This window comes from Lactuca virosa, chromosome 1 (assembly GCF_052849685.1).
Source record: "Lactuca virosa cultivar CGN04683 chromosome 1, Lactuca_virosa_CGN04683_v6, whole genome shotgun sequence".
In the NCBI taxonomy this organism is placed as follows: domain Eukaryota; kingdom Viridiplantae; phylum Streptophyta; class Magnoliopsida; order Asterales; family Asteraceae; genus Lactuca; species Lactuca virosa.
Window position 1 is genome coordinate 198,733,488 of NC_136426.1, and position 6,400 is coordinate 198,739,887.

Genomic DNA, 6,400 nt, shown 5'->3' on the forward strand with positions numbered 1-6,400 from the left:
GAAGGAAAAAAGGCCCCCAATGTCACAAATATCTTAATGCCAAATAGAACAAAAATTTGAAAAAAAAATACCATCTATAATAATAATCTATAATATCATCAAACACACAAATATAGTCGCCATATTTACAAAAAACAATAAAATTCTAGCTTTTTTACATACAAAACTAAAAATATCAATTTTATGTGACATTTGTTTCTCTATAAATAATATTACCAATATCTTTCTCTATACATCTATATATAATATTTACCTTAAGTAACTATAAACTTTTTTCTATAGATGCCTATTGACCTTAGGTATTTCTTTAGTTAAAACTTCTTTCTAACTTCTCTAAACTTCTCTCAACAGTTGTAGAGATGCACCTACAAATGCTAGCAGTAAAATAAAACCAGTAGAAAAATTGGAATATATAGTCCGAAAGAATAAAGTCAAAACCAAACAGTAGAAAAATTGAAACATAAAATTTTTGATTATACAATTACATACAAATATCTAGAAACATAAATTATGTTTCTTGATTATCAAAATTTTCTGAATAAACTGACTTCATAAATCTGCGAAAGAAAAATATGATATAACATAGAATGAGACGTAAAAATCAGAAAAAAAATATCAGGAAAAAAATCTAATACATAAACCTATAAGCTTTTAGAAACGAAAAATCATACATTCTTAAGTTCTTATCTGATATCACACAAGTCGCAAGGATTTGAAATCAACACAGAGAATCGAGAGTCCAAAGGATAAGGAGAATGCGAGAGTCTGACAGAAATAAGGGTTAGAAGCGGGAAAATCGATTGTGACAGAGCAGAGGTAGATGGAAAGTTGCATGTGATTGATTTGATCATTAATTCTTGAATCTGTTATAGAGGTATGTCGACTCACGAGGTTGAGGTGGCGATGTGGATTCGATTAGGGATTCATAAGACTTGAGGGAGTGGGTCACCGCACAGTTTGCCATGTATGTTGCGTCCCACACCACCCCTATTATGCGGTTCGAACTGCGGTCAAGCCAACTGAAGCACATTTTGGCCGCACCTCCTCCTCTCTCTCTCTCTTCTCTTTCACCTGTCTCTCTTTCTTCTTTTCTTCCTTTTCTGTATTTTTATTTCTTTTCCATATTTTTTTTAGAAATTTAAAAAATGGCCTTCATTATATATATATATATATATATATATATATATATATATATATATATATATATATATATATATATATATTTCATCCTTTTCTATATTTGTGTATTTTTTTATTTGTGAATACTGTTATTTTTTATTTGTGTTTTTAAGTTTTTATAATTCTACTATGTTTTTCTTTTACTTTAATTAGTATTTTTTAGTTTTTATTTAAATTAAATTGTTTAATTTGTATTATTTCTAGCATATTGAATAAAATATGACAAGTATTGAATTTTTTAGGCTTATTATTTGTTCAAGTAAGTGATGAAACAAATCAGTTGTAGGACTTTTTTTAATTAATGAAGTTTATATATATATATATATATATATATATATATATATATATATATATATATATATATATATATAATTTTAAGTAATGAGCTTTATTTAAATTAATAAAATTTGAAGTTTTTATTTAAATTAAATTGTTAAAAAAGTGTGACACAACACCTACTAGGTAGCAAAGACCACACAAAAATGTGTTTAAATTAACATCATGCCCATGTAGTGTCTACATGACATAGACATAAGAGGAAGTATGGTTTCCATAGCACCACTTCCAGTGGCATAAGATGCCCTAATTGGATAATTTATGCCTCCTTCGTTCGGCCATTCCTATTCACTCGTGTACTGCTAACACGTTCATATAGAAGTATGCCATTTTTTTTGGGCTAAATTGAGTTTGGACCAAAATTGGGTCTATAAAACAGCTCAAAATTGGGCATATAAAAACAGATAGATAAATCAAATTAATATATATATACTATATATACCAAGAATTCCCTGAAGCGGTTCATCCGATATTTTTATGTTAGTGTAGTAATAACAAAAGTAATTAGTTATTAAGATAAAAAGAATAAAAATGATAAAATAGATTTTGTGAAACACTAAATTAATTAAATAAAATAATAAAAAAATAATTATAATAGATATGTTTTTTTTCTAATAAAAAGTACTATAAAGTTGATAGTTATGTTTTTAAGCAATTATCGGTAGTCTTTGAAAATTGTTGGTTTAGACCGATATTGTAGAAATTGGTCAATATCTGTCAAATTATGGCTTTACGGTCCTTGTTGCTTCTCGCCTCAGCGGTCTTGGCGGGAAAAGTTAAAAAAAAAATCAAATATTCAAATATTACTCTAAAATTTTCAAAAATTTAAAATTTCAAATATTATACAAAAGATTTTAAATTTTTAAATTTCCAAATAGTTATTTTCTTAGTAACTATTATTTATTTTTAAATATTTTATTATCCTTGATGAATGCCCAATTAACCCCGCCTAAATCAATTAATCACATAACCCTAATCGACCTTTGAACTATTGCAGAAATTTTTTAGAACCTTGGTTTAAACTCATCTTAAGCAATTAGAATTGAGATATAGTGGACGAATTGATAAATATTGACTAGAAAAAAAAAACAGATATAAAAATAAATAAAAATAAAAACAAGGGAAATGAAAGTAAAATTAGTATAATAAAGCTAATAAAAGTAGAAAAATAGAATTCGTACCTTTTGTATTTCAATGAAGGTCATAGGCAAAAACAAGAAGCCAATTAAGTAATTTCCAAATGAAGTATTGGCTTTAAAGTATTTGAGGGTTTTGACTAGTATTATACTAGTTATAAGAAGCCAAGAAAACGGAGGGGCCATGGCCCTCCCCGACCTTCATAAGAGTAGAGGGACTAAATTCAGCAAACACTTCAGCAATGATGAGTTGTATCGACAAACATCTCACCAAAAGCTCAACATGTCGAGCTAAACACCCTAACTCGGTATGTATCTTCCAAGTCTCTCTCCTTTCTACCTGTGTATTTTCTTATCATCTCTTCTTCTTTCTCACATACCGACTATTTGGCTCAACCCTTCAAAAAGTGAGGAGGATGTGGAAAAGGCTGGAGCTCGGAGGTGTCGACACCACTCCCTCCAGCCTAAAGTGTTGCATTTGTCAGTAATATCTTGAAATAAATATGTAACATCTATTATTTCAGGTATTCATTTTAACCCTTGAAGTTGTACTTTATTTGCAAGATTAGTCCCCGGTGGCAATTTTGTAATTCCAGAGACAACTTGTGTACGTAGGGTGTGCACGTTCGTACACAAGGCATACCCAGGTTCGCATTAGTACGTTGTGCGTACGCTGGTATGCTAGGCATACGTAGCCAGGGTACAAACCCTAAATTTTAGGGTTTGGACCCTATTTAAACACATTTATGGCCACATGCACCTTTTTATCTTCAGCCTCCTTCCTTATTTCGAAACTCTAAAGAGTGTTTGTGCATTGTGAAGCTTGTTGAACCATTTTTGGTGTCATTTGAAGCTTGTAGAGTAGAAGGAAGAACATTTAGGTGGTGGTGTTTCACTCAAAGCTTTGGATCTAGCATCTTGTTCCCCTTATGCCCCTTGTGGGGGTAAAAAGCTTCAACCTTGGTGTAGAAATCTTATGGATCTAGTTTTAGCTCAAAGTTGTTACCTTTTTGTCCCAAACTTGGTCTTTGTGAGTAGAAGGTACTCCAAGGCATTTGAGTTTTCCTTTCAGAGGTTTTGAGATGTGTTAAGTCATAAAGTTGGGTTTTTAATCATTAGTTTCTCGTCATGCACGTGCTAGATTGTCTTAATTGGTTAAGAGACTATGGTTGTCAGAGTTAAGGTCTTACTAGACATGCTAAACCATAAAGTTGAAAACTTTATGGTTAAGAACATCTTTTGTTGCCTAGATCTAAAATTTGGACGTAAGTGCTTAAGGGATTAAGCACTTAATAAGAGGGGTGTTGATCAACCGCATACGTTGGGCGTACCAAGGGGTACGTTGCACATACGAGGTCAGCTCCCTGATCCTCGGTCAATTGGAAAGTACGTCCCACATACACAAGGAGTACGCCCTACGTACTGACTGAGTCAACTCAGTTGACTCAGTTGATTTTGACTTGGATTTTGAATAGGGTTTGACCTAGGGGTATCTTAGGTATTTGAATGGTAGTCTGAGTTTTGGTTTCTATTATTCGTAAAGGTGACTAGTAGCGTGGGTTTCAGAGTAGCGTGTCATTTTAGTTTTTTGTCTGTCTGTGAAGTGAGTCTTCTTACCACCTTAAGTGGGCTGAAGGTACCAAGGTTGACCCAATGTATTGTATGACTAAAAATTGTATGTTGTCGTATGATTTTGTATGATGTGATTGTATGATTTATGTATTGAGCTAGTTTGGACTCGGAGTCATTATGGACTCGGGGTTGATACAGACTCGGGGGTTGATTCAGACCCGACACAGCTACTTGCTGTTATTTTGGGTTGATACGGACCTAACACAACCATGTGTTGTTATATTATATGTATGTTGTATGTGGTAATTTTGGAAGCTCACTAAGCTTTATGCTTACAGTTTATGTTTATGGTTTAAGGAACTTCCAGTTCAAAAGGGAAAGGCACGACGTGATGGCACAACATCCTCCCCATATGATTTCCACACTTGATATATTTGTACTCTAAATTTTTGGAATACTATAACGATTGATGTTTACTGGCACAATCAATAAATGAAATTAATAGTTTTTAACCGAAAAATTTTATAACTCTTTTTCGGTCATTACAAGTTGGTACCAGAGCCTTAGTCTGAGGGATTCAAACATACTATCAGGTGTGCAAGAACTCAAACTTAGGAAATGATAGTTTTTCTTAAATAAGAATGAATTAAAACTTTTTAAAGTATTTTATTTAAGAAGAAGGGGTGCGATGTGTGACAACCCCAATTTCACGGCAAAAAAATACCAATTTGTTTATGCTTATTTGAAAATCAGAGTATCCTTTTTGAAGAATTATATTACAGAATTTGTTTCCAAAAACATGATAATGTTATTATCAAAACATTTCCAAAGAAATGTATTTTATTTATATTAAAACATTGGGATGTCATCGTCAATACAGAAACAAAAGCATAATGAAATATTACAATCCATACTATAACACCCAAAATCAGGAAGGCCAAGAAAGGAAAGAAAACCCTAAGTCAAAGGGTCAACTCGTCGAGTCCAGGGAGGAACTCGACGAGTCGGAGCGGGATCCGAGGGATCGATTAAGTAACCGACTCGGCAAGTCGGCTAAGGGGACTCGGCGAGTCTGGTCTGAACAAGGAAAACCCTAATCCCGGGAGTTGTATCCTATATAAAGGGTGTTATGTCCCTTCCTTAGCCTCCATATCATCCTAGAGAGCCTGTAAACCCTAGATTTCGTGTGATCTTCCATCATTTGAGAGAAATAACCTTGGAGGGGGGACCTTGGAAAGGAACTTGAAGATCAAGAGGGTTGCTTCAAAGGAGAGGTGTGGATCTGAGATCTACTTCAGTTTGTGTTCATCTTGGAGGTAATAAGCTGCTATCTTCCCTCCTTTGCATCTAGATATATTTTTGTTATGAGATTTGGGGGTTTTATGGTTGTTTGAGACCCAATTCGGGTTTGAGGCTTAGATATGTGGTTGCCACTTCAGATCTAGTGTTGGGATGGTCCAATATGTCGTAAAGCATCAGATATTGAGTAGTTTGTAAAGCCCTTTTGTCCTTAAACCTAGCCCTAGAGTGTTTTGAGCCTAGATCTCTTTAGTTATATGTAAAGTTTGCAACTTTACGTAAGGATTGAGCTTTGGAAGTATGGATCTATGATTTGGAGCCCCTGCATGGCTCGAAAAGCCACTGAATGGATTAAGAACTGGAGCGACTCGGCGAGTCACATGGGTGGACTCGGCGAGTTGGATGAAGTTGGGCAGGAACTCGGCGAGTTGGAAGAACAACTCGGCGAGTCTGTTGAAGATTGCCTTGGACTCGGCGAGTCTGTTCTTGGACTCGGCGAGTCATGTCGTGAAACCCCAAACCCTTCGAGTTAAGACTCGGATCAGTGAGTTGAGTGGGGACTCAGTGAGTTCGTCAGGTCAGGACTCGGAAATCGGTAGACTCGGCGAGTCGAGTCGCGAATGGAAGGACTCTGAGCGTGTGAACTCGGCGAGTCAGTAGGCAGACTCGGCGAGTAGGGTTGACCTGGAAGGTTGACCTTGACCAGGACTTTGACTTTGACCAGAGTTGACTTAGTTGACTTTCAGAGGACAGTTAGACTAAGTTTTGCATTGGAGTTGATAGCTCGGGGAGCTAGTGGAGCCGTAGTTCAGAAGAGTCGTCGGGCAGCAGTAGAGGGGTTTCAGCAAGTTCAGCAAGTGCAGGTGAGTTTCCCTTTT